The sequence below is a fragment of the Chionomys nivalis genome, chromosome 15, assembly GCF_950005125.1.
Source record: "Chionomys nivalis chromosome 15, mChiNiv1.1, whole genome shotgun sequence".
Lineage (NCBI taxonomy): Eukaryota > Metazoa > Chordata > Mammalia > Rodentia > Cricetidae > Chionomys > Chionomys nivalis.
In genome coordinates, this window is record NC_080100.1 from 39,575,500 (window position 1) to 39,593,128 (window position 17,629).

The window sequence follows — 17,629 nt, forward strand, 5'->3', positions numbered from 1 at the left end:
GCATCTCTTTTCTCTTCCCAAACCACAATTATATGTGGTTATAAACCTATTATTAATTTATACAAACATGTTTCTTGTAATCATTAAAACAACTGGTCATTGATGTTAGGCTAACGGACGTGATTGTGTGGTGCTTGGTTATCTCTGACTGCGTCAATAAAGCCCAGATGTGGAGGCTTCCACAGTTCCACCCTGAAAGTCTGAATGTCCATTTTTGACAGCTCCCAGGGCATGCTCAGTAGTTGCTTCTGTGCCCAGAGGCATAGAAAGATATGTACAGACACCACCACTGACTCCTGCTTTGTAAGCCCTTGGACCATTGAGTGGTTTTGTGTCTACAGTTGCTTCAACTAGAGAATCACCCTACTTTTTCTGAAGCTGACCTTGTCTTCCAGATTTATGTCACTCTTTTTAGTTCCACTTTTAGCATGCTTCCCTCCTGGCTTTGTTGGCAGCAGCAGAGGTACAGAACAGGCTACTACCTCCCCTTTTTGGAAATAGGCCCATCTGAGCTTTATCATATTTAACTTGCATCTTCTTTGGACCTGACTTTTTTTTTTTTCTGTGCACCAAACTGCTGCCAGCTATTGTCTCTTCCTTCAGGATCTATCTGAAGTTTTATTTTCTCTGACATACCCAATTCAAAAGCTCGTGATAGGGGAGACGTATCAAAAGTCAGTAGATTCTGGGAGTACTGAAAAGCCTCGCTCTCCAAATGCATCCTATGTGGGAAGATGTCGGCAGGATGGCTCATTCGGGGTTGTGAGAACTCTTCCCTTTATAAAAAGAATTAAAAAAAAATATGGATTCAGCTTGAGTGTCTATCAACAGACGAAGATATATCAAAAGATATAGAAAATGTGGCATGCATGCACAATGGAATTTTTTTCAGCCATAAAGAAGAGTAAAATTATATTGCTTACAATAAAATCAGTGGAACTGGAGTGGGATTGGAGATTGTATTAAGTGAAAAAAATAAGCAAGTCCTATGGTGACAGAAATCATGTTTCCTGTCTTGTGCAGAAGCTGTGGAAGAAAGATAACATGAATCTACAAGGGGGCGCTACTGGGAATAGAAAGTGAAGAAGAGTGAGTAGCGGTGGGGCTTGAAAGTAGCAGGAGGATGAATGTGGTCACATATTGTGTGCACGCATGGACACATCCTGACAGAGCCCCTCACTGTGTATAGTAACATGTGTGAAATACAAAACAAAGAAGGAATCACTGCTTCTGTGCTGGAGCATCTGAGGCAAATATCTCTGTGCAGTGTGGACGTGGCAATTAGGGAACATGAATATACACAATTACCATAGAAACAAAGGGGTTACCTTAGTTTTTCTTTACTGTTACTCTACTATAATAAAACTCGAAATTTATAAGGCAAACAGGTTTTTCTAGCTTATAATTCTGGAGGTACGAGGTTCAGCAGTTATGCCAAGTGATGGTTTTCTCACTGGTAGATTCTGAGGTGATACACGGCAAAGTATAAGGTATGTACCTGTGTTCTTTGTTTCTGCACCTGTTCAGTTGTGGTGAACCACACGAATGACCTCATCTAAGTTTAAGCACTTTCCAAGGAGTACTTAATCCCACTGAACAAGAGTAGAGACCATTACTCCAATTCTTTGGTCAAAGTAAGCAAGTTCTATTTTTTGTCAGACAGAGCTATCTCCCTAAAGCGGGGTTTGAAAATACAGCATGGAACACAGGGAAGGGTATGGTTTTTTATAGTCCAAACCTGCAAGGCTAGGGGTTTTTCAAGGTTGGGGGATTTCTAGAAAAATTTTGGCTATGGAGGAACTTGAAGAACGTTTCAAAATTATTTGGCAGCATATCTTATCTTATTAGGGTACATTCAAGGTGTAAATCAAACTCCATAGTGTGGGGAACATGTCAAAATCCAGAAACATGTTAAAGCATGGTACAGGAGGTCCTCCTGTTTATGTGTTGCTTTCATTGGTTGAATAAAGAAACTGCCTTGGCCTTTTTGATAGGGCAGAACTTAGGTAGGCAGAGTAGACAGAACTGAATTCTGGGAGGAAAAAAAGCAGGGTCAGAGAAAACCACCATGGAGATGCCAGGTCAGACATGCTGAATCTTTCTTGGTAAGCCACAACCTCATGGTGATACACAGATTATTAGAAATGGGTTAAATCAAGATGTGAGAATTAGCCAATAAGAGACTAGAGATAATGGGCCAGGCAATGTTTAAATGAATACAATTTCTATGTGGTTATTTTGAGTGTAAGGTAGCAGGGCAGCCGGGACCAAAAGCAGGGCACTCTCTCTCAACAAAAGCGTGGTCAAATTGAATTTTTCAGCAAACAGCAACGAACTTGTTCTGAGCTTATAACAAAATGACTTCCATCCTTAAGATGGAGTCAGGCTGGTCCATTAGAGCTTCCCTTTAAAAACCATATTTGGGTCAGGTGTGGTGGCACATACCCTTAATTCAGCACTTAGGAGGTGGAGAGAGGTGGGTCTCTGTGAGTTCAAGGTCAGGCTGTTCTACAGAGAAATGTAGGTCAGCTGGAGTTACATACTAAGATTCTGTCTCAACAACAGCAATTACAACAACAACAACAACCAAAAAACACTAGAAACTCAAAACAAAAACAAAAACAAAAACAAAACAAGGCCAAAGAAAACCCTAACTCCCACCAAACCAAGCCAACAAACAAAAACCACAGTTGGATTAGGTTTTCATGCTATGTATACTATTTACATATATGATTTTGGAGATGGAATCCATGTAGTAACAGTGCATATAACAGCTATCTTCTTATTTTTTTAGTTGAGTCTAATAATTAAGCAAGGAAGAATTTACATGAGGAAAAAGGTCTGCCAAAGGTTCGCACTAATGCAATGGACACCTGAAGCATTATTGTTGTGGGTTGGTGTAGGGATCCTGGATACACTCATAGCCCTGTGCTGTTGAGAGAACCCAGGCTGCTGAAGAAGGGGAAATAGAATAAAGAATGAGAAAGTGCCTACCCTAGGCTGTATCCTTTCATACTCTAGCTTTGTTTGAATAGCAGCACTTTAAGACTGACCATTAGACACGATCCTGGCTCTGTGAATTGGAAAGTTGGCTCCACTCACCCACCCACAGCCCTGAAGATCTGCAAGGTGCTGTTTCTTCTTTATTATAGACCCAAGAAGAAGCTGAGTATTTTTGCTAACCAACCTATAGTTTGGGGAAGTAGCGGGATAGCCCTCTCTGTGTGACTCTGTCTCTTGAGCCTCATAGGAAATATCTGGGAGGATCATTTACCCACTTTTGGGTCCAGGAAACAACCAGACAGATGGCTAGAGCATCTATCATTGCTTGCCTTGGGACAGTAAGGCATCTGTCCAGCCCTATGACATAGATATTTGTCCTGTCCAAGTAACCAGAGCAGCTCTGCTCTTCTACAGTCTTTGGAATCTGATAGGCATCCTATTTCTAAGTCAACCACTTCTCACTTGCCTGAGTCCATTAGGGTGATCCTATGCCGCACATAACTTATTTAAAATGATAAGGACTTTGTACCTGAAGCTAAGATTGTGGTTCTCAGAACCTATGGCAAACCTACCCTGTAAGAGAGCTGCATTCCAGTTAGCAGAGAGATCTTACTATTTTTCTGACCCCTAGGCCACTAAGACACCCACAAATATTCCCAAGTTAATAATACTTGAAAAGCATCATAGCAACTATACTGCTGCACCTATATGGAATCAAAGCCAGAACACAGCCTAGGAGCAAGGAGGGAGTAGTGAAAGCCACCCTATAAAGTGATAAAGACAGCTAATCTATCAAGAATGCAATGTTAATGCAGGAAAGCAAAATCATTGAGAGTAAACACAACACAATGCTTGCAACAGATTCAAATAAAAAGAATGAAACAACAACAAACAAACAAACAAACAACAACAAAAGCCAAAACCAAAAATCAAAAGAATGGTTGTAAGGAAACATAAATTATGAGCGACTACAAGCAAAAAAATTCCACAAAATCCAGTCAGACAATTCATATTTGGAAAGAGAATTCAACAGAGAGAGAGAAGATAGCAAAGATGAACAGAATCTCGAGGCTGACAAAATCAATAACTGAAGTCCAGCTGAGTGCCACAGGAGCAGATTGGATCTAGCTGAGGAAGGAATGTCTGAACTTGAAGACTGGCCACTGGAAATAGTCCCATCAGAACAAGAACAAAAAAGCCCATGAAGCTTGCTGGATGTCATTAAGTGGATAGATATTTGCACAATAGGGTTCTAGAAAGAGAAGGAAGAAAGCATACAGATTTAAATGAAAACTTTCCAAATCTTAAGAAATAAATAGACCAAAAGACAATTCATAAATTTAACTCAAAAGATCTCCAGGCAGCTGATTAGAGTAGAAATGTCAAAAGTCCAAGGTAAAGAGGAGGGTCTTCAAATGGCAAGAGAAAAAAAACACATGGCATGTACAATGGAATATTCACTAGACCAGCAATGGATTTCTCAGCAGCATGATACAGCTCAGGAGAATAGGATGATTATAGTTGCCATAGAATAAGAAAAATAGACTATTACATTCAGGAAAGCTCTCTTTATAAATGAGGGAAAACAAGGCCATCCCCAAATTAGAAAAGCTAGAGTTGAGCACCACTAGATTTGTTTTGTTTGGAATGTTTGAGAGAGCCTAAGAGTGAAAGCAAATTAAGTACAATGGAACTTTGTGTGAGCATAAAATTTCTTAGTAGAAAGATACACAAAGCACAGAAGAATTGAACTTAGTAAACACAGAAACCCACTGAACCACAAAGACAAACAGTGAGAGAGGGAGGAAGAATCAGAGGATGAACAAAAGAACAAAGAAAATTGTTCCCAGAAGACAGGAGTATCTGACCAACAAAACAAGTCCAACAAACTCCAAACCAAGCAAACATAACTGGAGAAAAAAAAGTCAGTGTACTGATACCTAACACTATTCAGCTACGCTCACAGATTCGTGCCTAACCCAATAGCCATCAGAGAGGCTTCATCCAGCAACGGATGGAAACAGATGCAGTTACCCACAGTCAAACGTGAGGCTGAGCTTGTGGAATCCTGCTGAAGAAGGGGAGGAAGGATAGTAGCAGTCAGAGGGGTCAAGGACACCACAAGAAAACCCAAAGAATCGTCTGACCTGGGCTCACAGGGGATCAGAGAGACTGAATCAGAGAGGCTGCATGGGATTGACCTAGGCATTCTGCATATATGTTACAGCTGTGTAGCTTGGTCGTGTAGGACTCATAACGGTTATGAAACAGAAGAGTCTGTCTCTGACTCTTTTAACGGCTTTTGGGACACTATTTCTCATACTGGGTCACCCTGCCTAGCCTTAATACAAGGTGAGTTGCTTAGTCTTACTACAACTTGATACGCCATTTTTGTCACATATATCAGAGGCCTGCCTTTTCCTGAATTTCTGAGTAGAAACAGAGGAGGAGTGGATGGATGGATATGGGAGGCAAAGGGGAAGAAGGGGGCACTGGGAGAAGAGAAGGGAGAGGAAACTGTAGTCCAGGATGTAAAATAGATAGTAATAAAAGAAAACAGAACAAAATAACCAAGGAATGCATTTCATAGATAGATACATACACTGTAAGTGCAAGGATGGAAAAAGATACTACACCAGCACACACCCAAAAGGAGCAGAAATAGCTATACTTATAAATACAACAGCAACAACAACAAAACAATGTTTTGCAGAGCTGGAATCAAGTACAGGATTCTGAGCATCTGAGACAAGTGCTCACCCACTGAGTTACAGCTCCTGCTCTTGTAATTGCATGTGAGTAACTTCTAGGCATTTTCTGTTGGTGGAGTAGAGCTAGCGGTCCATCTTAGTCCTTAATCATTCTTTGTATTTTGGTAATACCATGGTGTAGGAGAATTGTCTGTATTCTGTCAATCATGTTTTAAATAAACACTGATTGGCCAGGCAGGATGTATAGGTGGGTCAACCAGACAGGAAGTAGAGGCAGGGCAATGAGAACAGGAGAATGCTAGGAAGGAGGAAGCCCATTCCTCCCACTCCTGCCCAGACTCTGAAAAATCAACATGTGAGCTGCCTTGCTGTGAAAGGTACTGAGCCACATGGCCAACATAGATAAGAATAATGGGTTAATATAAGTTACAAGAGCTAATAAGAAGCCTGAGCTAAGGGGCCAATCAGTTTATAACCTATGTAGACCTGTGTGTGATTTTCTTTGGGACTTGCTGGCTGTGGGGTACCAGGTGGGACAGAAACCCCAACAAGCAGGCCCCTCCTGTTACAATACCGCTTGTCTCATTTTTCATCTCTGATTTTATTTGGTTGGGTATTTCTTTGCTTTGTTAATTTACCTAAAGTTTTGTCAATTCTATGTTTACAAAATATCATTTGATAAAATTTGGCATTCCATTGTGATAAAACCTTAAAAAAATGGTATGGTAGGAGTGTGCCACAACATGAGAATGGCTATATGTGGCAAACTCATAGCCAGCATCATACTATATCATACCAAGTGAGGGAAAGCTGAAATATTTTTTTCTGAAGTCTACAAGATGGGGACTGCCACTTTCAATACCTGCTAACACAGCATGCAAAGGTGTAGCGTGGATTCTTATTGGTCTTAATAATAAAAACCTGGAGTCACATATTGGGGTAAATGTTGAAAGATCAGAGAAGTAAAGGGGCCAGCCACTAGAGAGACCTTTTACCTCTACAGAATCCTCAGACCAAAGTGGAAAAGATCCTGTCTTTATGAATTCTCAGACTGAATGCAATGAGCTCCTGTCTCCTTCCACCTTATATTCCTCTCCCTCCCCAGTCATATCTCTTCCTGTCTCCACCTCCCTAGTGCTGGGATTAAAGGCGCAGGACTGCCAAGTACTGGGATTAAAGGTGTGAGCTATCACTGCCTGGCCTCTATGGCTAACTAGTGGCTTAGCTCTGCACTCCGATCTTCAAGTAAGCTTTATTTGTTAGATCACAAACAAAATAGCACTACAGAGAGGCTGTCTTGCAGCAGCATCAGTTTTCTCCTAAGGAAATTCCTCTCTTCAGTTCCCCATCCTCACATTTTCTTGATTTGCTTGTGCTCTCCCACTGCTCAACACAAGAATTTTAGTTCTCGAGTCTGTGGACAAACTTGCCTCTCCTGTCATTTTAGAAGGACTGGAGGCATCCACATGCTTCAGTTATCTGACTGTTACTATTGTTCAAAGCCAAGCAAAAACTCATTATCTTTATAAGGAGCATCCAGCTCTCAAGAATTTTCTCACTTATTCATTAGTACTTGACCAGCCTTCCTTACTTTCATCTCTTATTGAGAAAAAGCCTGAAAGATGGGAAGAAGGGTGAGGAGGACCAACAAGACAAGCTTCACTTACACGGTGATGTAGATGCTGTGGTAGCACAGAGCCATAACTTCAGCACATGCTGTGATGTGTTGGGTTATAAACGTGTTTTAGTAGGTTTTTCTGTTTGTTTTATTTTTTCTCCACCCATTTGTTATTTGCCTGTTCTTGTTCATGGGGTCATCTTAGTAGGCTGTCTTTTCTTGGATCCGTAATCCCCACTTGATGGCTGGATTTTCTTCTCTTACCGGAGTTCAAACCACTTCCCCACATACTGGCTTTCCTCTGCTGCATGCCTTGTGCCCCATAGTCTTTACTCAGGTTTAATTTCATCCACCAGTTTGTACTCTGTATCTGCTGCTGTTCTCTGTATCCATGGTGGTTCTTAGAGAACTCACCCACTTACTCTGTCTAAACATATCCTTTTAGATCTAGAAGAATTTTTACTCTTAAAAATGGGAGAACTTCTTAGCATGTGCTAAGTGAAGTCCTCCTTCTCATGTAGTCCCCTCTAGGATATTAATAAACAAAGCTTTCACCTGGATAGATAGGAGTCTCGATAACAGCTTGTCATGATCCAATTAACACAGTGACGACTTGTCGGTTTCTTCCCTCCATGTGCAGCCAGATACTGAGAGAGATACAGGGCAGAGATGGTGGTTGTCATGGTAGCAGAAAGATGGCTTGATGTTGGCTTGTCATTCCCAAGAGGTGGTTTTATGAATGGCCTGGTGTGAACTGTACTCACTTTGGGACTTTTCTATCCTTAACTTCCCTGTTCTCTCCAGTTCATGTTTTATCCTGCCCCAGAGAAGTGTTTTCATTTATATGGCCCCGCTGACTGTTAACATGCACTAATTGCATTAAATATAGAAAACTCTATCAATTCCTGTGTGCACAAAGAAACCTTGTAGGACATACTTCATAAAGAGTTCAAAAGAGGGGCCTTTCTATCTCTGTATGGAATGGCATCAGGGGAAGACATTCCTGGCCAGACAAATCTTTCAGCCATATGTATACAATGAGGACGCCATCTGAGGCTACCCCTCTAGACCCAGATATCCCCTGGGGTAGGTTGGAATAGGAGTAAAGTGGACGGGGTGGGGAAGTCTGTGAGTTATTAGTTCCAAATTTCTTCCATCCTTGAGCATACTGTGACTACATCAGCTCTCGGGGTCCTCTGTCTTCTGACATGTCACTACCGGGAATCATAAGACACAGCTCCAGGGGATAATTTCTTTCTCTGCTTTGAGGTAAGTCCAACCGACAATGACTTAGCTGCTATTTTGTTATTCTTTCTATTTAGTATCTTTTTAGACCAAAGTAAATTTCCCTTTAGAGTCAAACAAAACGAAGAAGCAGGAACTCTTTATGAAGCTCTATTGATTGGCATATATTGCTTCTATACTTTTCAGTCCTTTAGTATATATTAAAGTAATTCATCAAACCAAATGGAAATACAAGTTGAGGGGAGGCCTTGAGGAACCTTAAAACTCTCTATGTCTTTGGGAACTGGTCCAGAATGCATCTGCGCACCAAAAAGGAACACTGCTGAACACCCTGCTAGCTGACTGGAAGGGCGGAGATGTAGGTGTTACTCAAGTTGACTACAACATAGTGCACATTCTTCTGGTATGTCTGACCCAGCACAGCACACAGGGAAGAGGTTTGAGAAGGATACATCATATTTGCCTCTTGTCTGAGCATCTAAGGAGATCCTGTAGCTGGTTGCAAAGGTTGTCCTGTTCTTACAGTGCCCCTGAAAAGGACAGCTCCTGATTTTGTCTGTCAGGGGACTTTCCTGTCACTTTGCTGGCATGCTGTTGTATGTGCTATTTTCTGGCGGTTTCCTCCGACTTCTGCTTCCGTGCTGTGAGTTTCTTGAACTTAGCTCTTGGTAAAGGAAGGGAAGTTTTTAAATGGCTTATGTTCTTCTAAAAAGCTGAATGTGAGGTTTTGCTATAATGTGAGCTGAAGCTTCATTTCCTCTGATTATTTGCATATCCTGTTCCCTTTATGTTTATATTGAGGTAAAGCTTGTTTAAAAGTTCCGAATTCCAAATATATAGTTCTGCTGAATACATGAATATCTTCCTGTCTCTCCCCTGACACCATTCCTCTCTACTCCTATCTGTGTGTTCCCTCCTTATGTCCTTTTTTTAAGTTTTATGCAAAAAGGTATATAAGTAAGCTGATGACATTAGATACTTGACATTGCTGTGTTAAAGCCATCATACATCTTGATATAGAAAATATTTTCTAAAATTTGCATCTCTCTCTCTCTGGGTGTGCCACAGACTGTATGGGTAAGTCAGAGGTCAGAGGACAGCTATAGGGAGTTGGTTTTTTTATTTCTCCACGTGGGTTTCTGGAATGGAACTCAGTTTGTTAGGCTTGGTGGCATCTTAACTGGCTGAAGGATCTTGCCAGGTTAATAAAGAAAAATTTAAGTTCAATGATACTTTTACCCATAATCCTAATCATTCCTTATACATAAAAAGGAACAACTTTCTGTTTTAAAAAACAATATTTCTTAAAATATGAAATTCTAGAATTGGTTATAATTTTAAGAATTTCAAAATTATTTTCTTTGGCTGAAGGGTCTCACCCTAGAGAGTGGTTGATATACCAGTGTCATTTCATTGGAGAAAGCTGATTTTCCCATTTCCAGCAGACCTCAGTTAAGAAACAGCTTCTTGGTTAGGGGTGGGGCTTTGTGTCTTCTTCTCCTTCTCAGTGCTGGGACTTTGTCTGGTTTGAACCTGTGCAGGTCAAACTTGTGTGTGACTTGAGTACTTAGCTTTAAGTGAGATATCTGCATCATCCCTTTTCTCTAAGGCTTAGGAAAGATCCTGGAAGAGGAGAGGAATGTTGTGGTCTTCGGCATGTGACATGGCTGTTAAGGTCAAGAACTCATAGTATCTCTGGTTACTTGCACAAGATTTGCAGAAGCTCAAGTTGATAAAATCCCAGTATGGAGGCTGGAGGGATTCTTGAGGCTCTACCCTTAGCAGAGGAGCTATTGGGAATTGCTAGCTGAGGGGGAGGGAGAGTTGAGGCAGAAGAGCTCTTGGGAATTGATGGCTGCGGGAGGGAGAGTCTTTTTCTTTGGGCTTCTAGTCCTGGTTCATCACCTATGCTACAGTGGATGGCCCCCCACCCAAGCGTTTATTAGGCTAAGTGGATTATTAAAAAAAGAAAAAAAGAAGAGGACATAAGATTGGGAAGAAGGACTGGACAGAATATGTAATAAAAATGAATTGTATTCATGTGTGGGAATTAAAAGATTTATTTAGTGGCGAGAACAAAATTATATACAGATGCACACACATGTACACACACAGGCGTGTGCGCAAACACACACATACAGGAACACACACACACACAGGCTTGTGCACACACACACACACTCTAATGGATATAGCTTTAAAATGGTTACTAACGATCCACTGAACCTCTTATTTTTCCCTTTCAGTTTTGATCTGCAAATAGTGATTCCACTGCATTGCCCTTTAATGAGGTAAGTTGTCCAATCCCTTGATAATTTATTTTCATCAAAACACATCCATCTCCTGTCTCATCCCATTAGGACCCTATTCTCTGCCACGAGTTGATACATTTAGTAGAACAAAGGCATTCTTCACGGATAATGCCTTACTTCAGTGTCCTCATCCGTGACACACTCACATTTTAGTAGCTGCCTTCAGGGCTATGATCCACGAACGTTAGTAATGATGAGATCACAGGATGATGCCTGTGCAAGAGTTTTGTCATCAGAAAAACTTGCTCCATCATTCTTTAGGGCAACGGATGAAGGACTCTTTTGTCAAAGCTCAACATCACCCCTAATCATGAAGCAGTAGTTGCAAACTGGCATGTCATAACATTGGTGAACCAGGAGTTTGCTTGTCCTGGGGAGGTCAGGAGAAAAGAGGAAAGGCCTAAGGACAATAAAAGTGTCTAGAGCCATACTGTCCAATTTGGAAGCCATCACCCACATTTCTGGAATTATGTAAGATTTTACTGACTGGTGTGTTGTTTTTGTTGTTGTTGTTGTTGTTGTTTTTAACTCTTTCACTCTTTTTGAGGGGTCCACCATCCAGCTCTCAAATAAATCACACATAGAGGCTTATTGTTAGTTATGAATGCCTGGCCTTAGCTTGGCTTATTTCTTGCCAGTTTTTCTTAAATTAACATATTTATCTTTTGCCTCTGGAACTTTACCTTTCTCTTACTTCTGTAAATTTTACTTTCATTCTTACTCCATGCCTGGCTGGGTGGCTGAGTGGCTGGGGGGCTGGGGGGCTGGGGGTCTGGCCCCTGATGTTCTCCTCTCCTTGGTCTCTTGTTGCTCCTCTTCTTTCTTGTTTCTCCTTCTATTTATCCTCTCTGCCTGCCAGCCCTGCCTATCTTGCTCCTCCCTCACTATTGGCCATTCAGCTCTTTATTCAGACCATCAGGTGTTTTAGATAGGCAAAGAATCACAGCTTCACAGAGTCAAATAAATGCAGCATAAATAAAAGTCACCCACCTTAAAATAATATTCCCTAACACGGGTGCCCATTTAGCAAGTGACCATGGCTTTATTGGAAGGAATGTGATTCTTCCTAAGAAAATAGTTCCACTTGTCTGTGCTTGGGTCTACTTCATTGTCATAGACTTAAGGATTATGGCCTGAATTTTGAATAGTAGAAAGGAGCAGACATCATATGATGACTCTTTGATATAGGGAATTAGTTTTTATGAAGAGAGATGGCAACTCATGGTGATATAGTGATAATGATCACCAATATCACAAATTTAAAGACGTAGATTCTCTTTAATGTACTTATCTTTAGAGTAGCTATATTATTTTGTTCCTTTTACAGATCTGTCAACTGATCTTTATGGAACCAAAATGGTTTGCTTCCTTAAAAATGATTCAAAGGCTGCATAGTTGAAACCTCAAAACCATCCAATCAGGTTCATTCTCATGTACTTGATTATAGCATAGGCTCTGGGCAAGACACCGGATGAGCTAATGTGCTTCTTCAAGTGTCATTTCCTAAATGTGGCCCAGGAATAGTATTTTATGAAAAAAGACTCCAAGACCAATCAGTGTTAGCAAATATTAGTTTAAAGAGAATGAAATGAAGAGCTGTAAGATGACTCAGTGGGTAAAAGTGCTTGTCACCAAGGCCGGTGTGAGTTCTGTCCACGGGAACCCACATGATAGAAGGGAGGAACCAACCTCTGACCTCCACAGGTGTATATGTACACACACACACACACACACACTCACTGTTTTTTTTTTTTTTTTGTTTTGTTGTTGTTAAGCAAATGAAACAGAACTCAGGAGATTGAGGTAGGAAAACTGTGAATTCAAGGTCTGCTTTGGCTACCTAGTATGACCCTATATGAGATGCGGATGACACATTTTCTTATGCAAGAACTTCTCAAAGCCTTTAATGTATAATTATATATTGTGGGTTTATAAGAAGAGAGATGACAGGTTGAGCTTCCACAGTTTGCGTGACCACAGAACCATCGCTTGTCTGATAAATATTCTCCAGGAGACTCTGGGAAGTGGGGTGGTGAGCCTCTGTGACATGGTTAATCACAGCAGAGAGTTTCGGGAAAGCACTGCTTGTTGCGGGTGATAATCTCATAGTTGTTTGGTAACAGTAAGTGCTCAAAAAGTATTTTAAAATGAATCTTTAAAAAAAAGAAAAACAATGTAGAGTTGGGCAGCTTTTGTGCTTGGCTCAAGAATCGGAACAACAGGTTGCTCAGTCCGTGTAGTAGGCTGTATTTGTGGTGATGGTTGAGGTGATGTGTGTGTGTGTATGTGTGTGTGTGCATGTGTGTGTACAGGTTTACACGTTCTCTTCAGAACAGCTGATGCCATCACTTATTTTCTGAACAGTGCTTTGATGAAGTCCACAGCCAGGCACCTGGTGATGGGTGGAGCTGAATTTCAGGTCCTCCCACAGTCCTTCAGAAAGAGCCCTACCAAAGACCCTGTGCAAAACAGAGGTCAGCAGGGTTTGTCTTTGTCAAAAACCAAGGCAAGCTACAGCAAATGTCCCATCAAGAGTGTTTATGGGAAAGATAATCTTTATTGTTATCTTCCTGCAGGGTTTCTGAGTCATGACCTGTCGCTGACACACATTACAAAGACCTCTGCTCTGAGGTGTCTTCAGATAGCTTGCTGGTAGGCAGAGAGGGAGAGCCAGCTGCTCTCCTCCTTAGTAGGCAGCTCTGAAAGAAAGGCAGCTGCTAACAGTAGCTTGTCTGTTCTTCATGGGTTCTGTGGTGACGTAGAAAGTTAGGCGGAGTAGCCACACGACCCAAATATTACAAAACAGGGCTTTGCGTTCATGTAGCTCTGCTATCTCACACCAGCTCCCAGGCTCTGTGTTTACTTGGAGAAAAAGCAGGTGGGCCACAACCTTTCATGTAAAGTTTCCTTCAGAGAACTCTGATCCTTCACATCCAGTCACGTCACACAGCTCATTTCTATTCATAAGAGGTACTGCTATCTTTCACAAAATCCCCTTGTCGCTGAAGGAGTCCACTGAGCGGGATGCGCCATTCTCTCTCCAGCTGAGCAGAGTTATGATCAAGCTCTCTGTGGGCAGTAATGTTTCCTCATTCTACTCCGGAGCCAATCAATAAGTATGGAAGATGCAGCAGTGCATTAGGCAATAGCTGGAAGCTAAACAAATAAACAGTCCCCTGGCAGGGACGCCATCAATTCATCTTTCTCAGTAGCCAGCTACAATTAGTTAGCATATAGCCAACAGAAATTTGTGCCTGTGTGCCCCAAACATGTGTAAGCACAATCCTAATAGTACGTGCGGAGCTAGCTCAGCCTTCTGCTGGAGTAGCTGTGCCTTTTCACACAGCAGAATATTACACAGCAGATATGGAGCAAACTAAAGCGCAAGTAACAACACGCTTCACTGCCAGATACACTGCGGAACATGGCAAGCCAGATACAGAAGTCCACAATGCATGGTTCCGTTTAGGGAAAGAAACACACTAGGAAAAACACATGGCTGACCTCCAGTGTTTAGAGCCACCTTTGGAATGGTGACGGAGAGAAAGCATGGGGGATTTTCAGATGGAGGTTGATGATAATTATTTGGCTCAGTGGTGGTTTCACAGCACATGTTGGTTGAAATATGGACTCAGGTGCTTTTCTCTCTGCATGTAAAGGTTGAAAGTCTAGACTCCCTATGAAGAGCTTGTCTCCAGTCATTCTGGCAGTTTCAGGAGGTAAGGACAAGATGGTTGTCAAATACCGACTTTCACCAGCTTATTTAAAAAAGATAGTAGATAGTACAGGCATTCCGTAGATATACTGGAGCCCTCTGCATGCCATTCTATTGGCTGCAAATGGGCAACTCATCCTTTTGGTTAGATCTAGAAAATGAAAAAAAGCATACTCCTCTTTGAATTCTCCCCCTTTATTTCAAAACATTTACTTGTCAAAGATTGACAATGAGGGATACAATGTGATAATTATATACATGTACATATATTACATTTTAAATATATATGCTTACTACAATCAAATTAATTAACATGTCAGTCATCACCCGTTTTGAATATTAGATCTTTATAAATGTTTATTTTGTCCCTGAACTGTTATTTTTTTTATCTTTTGCATCCTCTGGCATTTTACCTATGCCAGAACCACTGTAAGAGGGACCATGGGTGGTTATAGAATCAATTCTTGTTTTGTGTCTTCCAGTTGTGATATGATTCATCCTTGCAGGATGCGTAATCACCAAGTGCAAGTGATTTGTTGGGCATCTCGACTCAGTGGGATTCCCACCTGAAGTGGTTTTTCTCCCATTTCTTCCTTTAAATGTGCTGTTTTGAATTGCTTTTTATTTTTGTCCCCTTTGACACCGTCTCAGGCAGGTCCTGAAAGTCTGCAGATACTGAAAACTCCAGGCCTATTCACTTTATTTTGAAACTTCAATCTTACAACCAATTGACCACTGATCTCCCTGCACCCACAGACAGCTGAGCCTCAGGTGGAGAGATTTGTATAGGTGGTGAGCACATTCTTTCCAGTCCTTTTTTGCCCTTTTCTGAGTTTTAGCTCTTCCTCACAGGTAACAGGCAGGGACTGTGGAAAAGAGCCACGGCTTTTTGACTTTTTTTATTCCACAATTACTGCTGTGTTTCCTCCCCTGCCTGTCCATGATTGCTATGTGGCTGGCAACCAAGTGTAACTTCCCCTTAGTGTGTGTGAGTAGAAGCCTTGGGAGCATAGGCAAGAGCATCTTCAATGTAGAGTTCCTTGACCCGAGTACAGGAGGGGAGAGCAAAGCAGCTTCGTCCTGCTTCAGAGATTGTTGGCCTTTTGTTCTTGTGGCCAGTTGTCCTAAATGCTGGATGTGTATTGTAATCCCCCAAAGATCTTTTATAAGAATACTTGTGTCATAGAAAACCACAGAAATCCTGATTGTTTGGTTGGGCTCAAGTCTGAATGCTGGTAAAATATGTTGGAAAACTCAACACCTCATTCTGGTGTGCAGGCAAAGCTTGAGAAGTTGGCATGGTTTGCAGGGAGTCGAAGTATGGTGGGACCACTTGCTAGTGGTTGTTTTTTAGTGGCTTTCTTTTCATCATTGGCTTTCTGTTCTATGTGGGCTGAAATTCAGTCAACAGGAAAGTCCCACCTGATGCCGTTTGAAGTCTTACTGGTTCGTGTGCTGTCTTGGTGTTTGCTGTGCACAGAGGAGGCTCACAAAAGAGCAACAGTTGCCTACACAGGTCAAGAGGCTCAGACAATACAGGCAAGTTCTATCAAGTTCTATGCCACTGTTCTTAACTCTAGCAGTTTCTGAGGTGGTCTGGGGAGATCATGAGCTCATAACAACTTGCACTTCTCCAACTAAGATTAATAAGTGTTTCCTCAAGAAAGCACAGACACATTCAAGTGACATTTTCTTTCCTCTCACTCCCATCTCCCCTTTCTCCAACACATTTTACTAGCACCTTCAGTATTAAAATAGTATCTTTGGTTACTGAGGTTTTTGTCAGTTCTTGCTACTTATGCTATCCATGAATTCATTATCCTTTGGTCTCTTGACATAACATAATTGTTTCCATAGCAACAGATTTTAATATGAGAAACTGAGATGATTTCAGGTGAAGAATAAATAATAAAAGCCAGCAAACTTAGAAGGAGGGACCAAGCACACTGCTTCAAGTTCCAAATGCAGTGAAAGCCGTGCTAAAAAGACATGGTTCAATATTGAAGCAGAATTATCCCTAAATAGAAATTCCAATTTTGCCCAGGAATTATTGGCAGTTCCTACAGTTTTTGATATGAATACTACCAAAACCAGAAATAAATTGCCTGACAAAATTGTTTGTGGTTCAAGATGGGAGCATTTTGATCACTTATAAGTATTTGCTTGTAGGTGTGTAAAGCGGAGGCCTTGCTGACTATTAGTGACATCATGTATATAGCATCATGTCCTTATTCTTAGACTCATCAGAGAACAATGGGTACTTAGAGGTGTTAATAGGTAATAATAGGAAAATCCTTTTCTCTCCATCTTTCTTCTGAAGGGGATCAGGATGTGATTGTAGCAGGCTTTCTTGAACCACCAGCTCACAATTCATGGCACAGAGACTTATTATTATTAGTTATGAATGTTTGGCCTTATCTTAGGCTTGTTTCTAGCTAGCTTTTTCCCCTTAAATTAACCCATTTCTATTAATCTATGTGCTGCTCCGAGGCTCATTTATCTCATTTACATACTGTCTATCCTGCTTTCCTGGTCCCTCCGTGTCTGTCTGTCTGGCCTCTTTCTGGCTGGCTAGCTGGCTCTCCTTTTCTTTATACCTGATAACCCTGCCTATCCCTCTTCTGCCATTCAGCTTTTTATTAGACCAATCAGGTGCCTTAGGCAGGCAAGGTAAAACAGCAACACATCTTTACATAGCTAAATGTCTATTTTGCAACACAAACAATGCAACACATATTTACATAGTTAAACAAATATTCTATTACATAGCATGTGGTCCTTTGGCATATGGATTATTTTGAACTAAGTAATCGAAAAACAGTATATGGCAAGACCTTTGTGCCTTCCCTCCCATTTTTGCCTGAAGAGGGACATAAATATTTAGAGGGCAGTTTGGCAACTTGAATACTTAGCAAAACTATAGTATCCATAGCCTACATGCTCAAGGCATGTGGTGTTACCCCACCATGGTCTTTTGACTATGGCAGGAATGAATTCCCTCTGTAAAGTAGGCCTTATATATCTA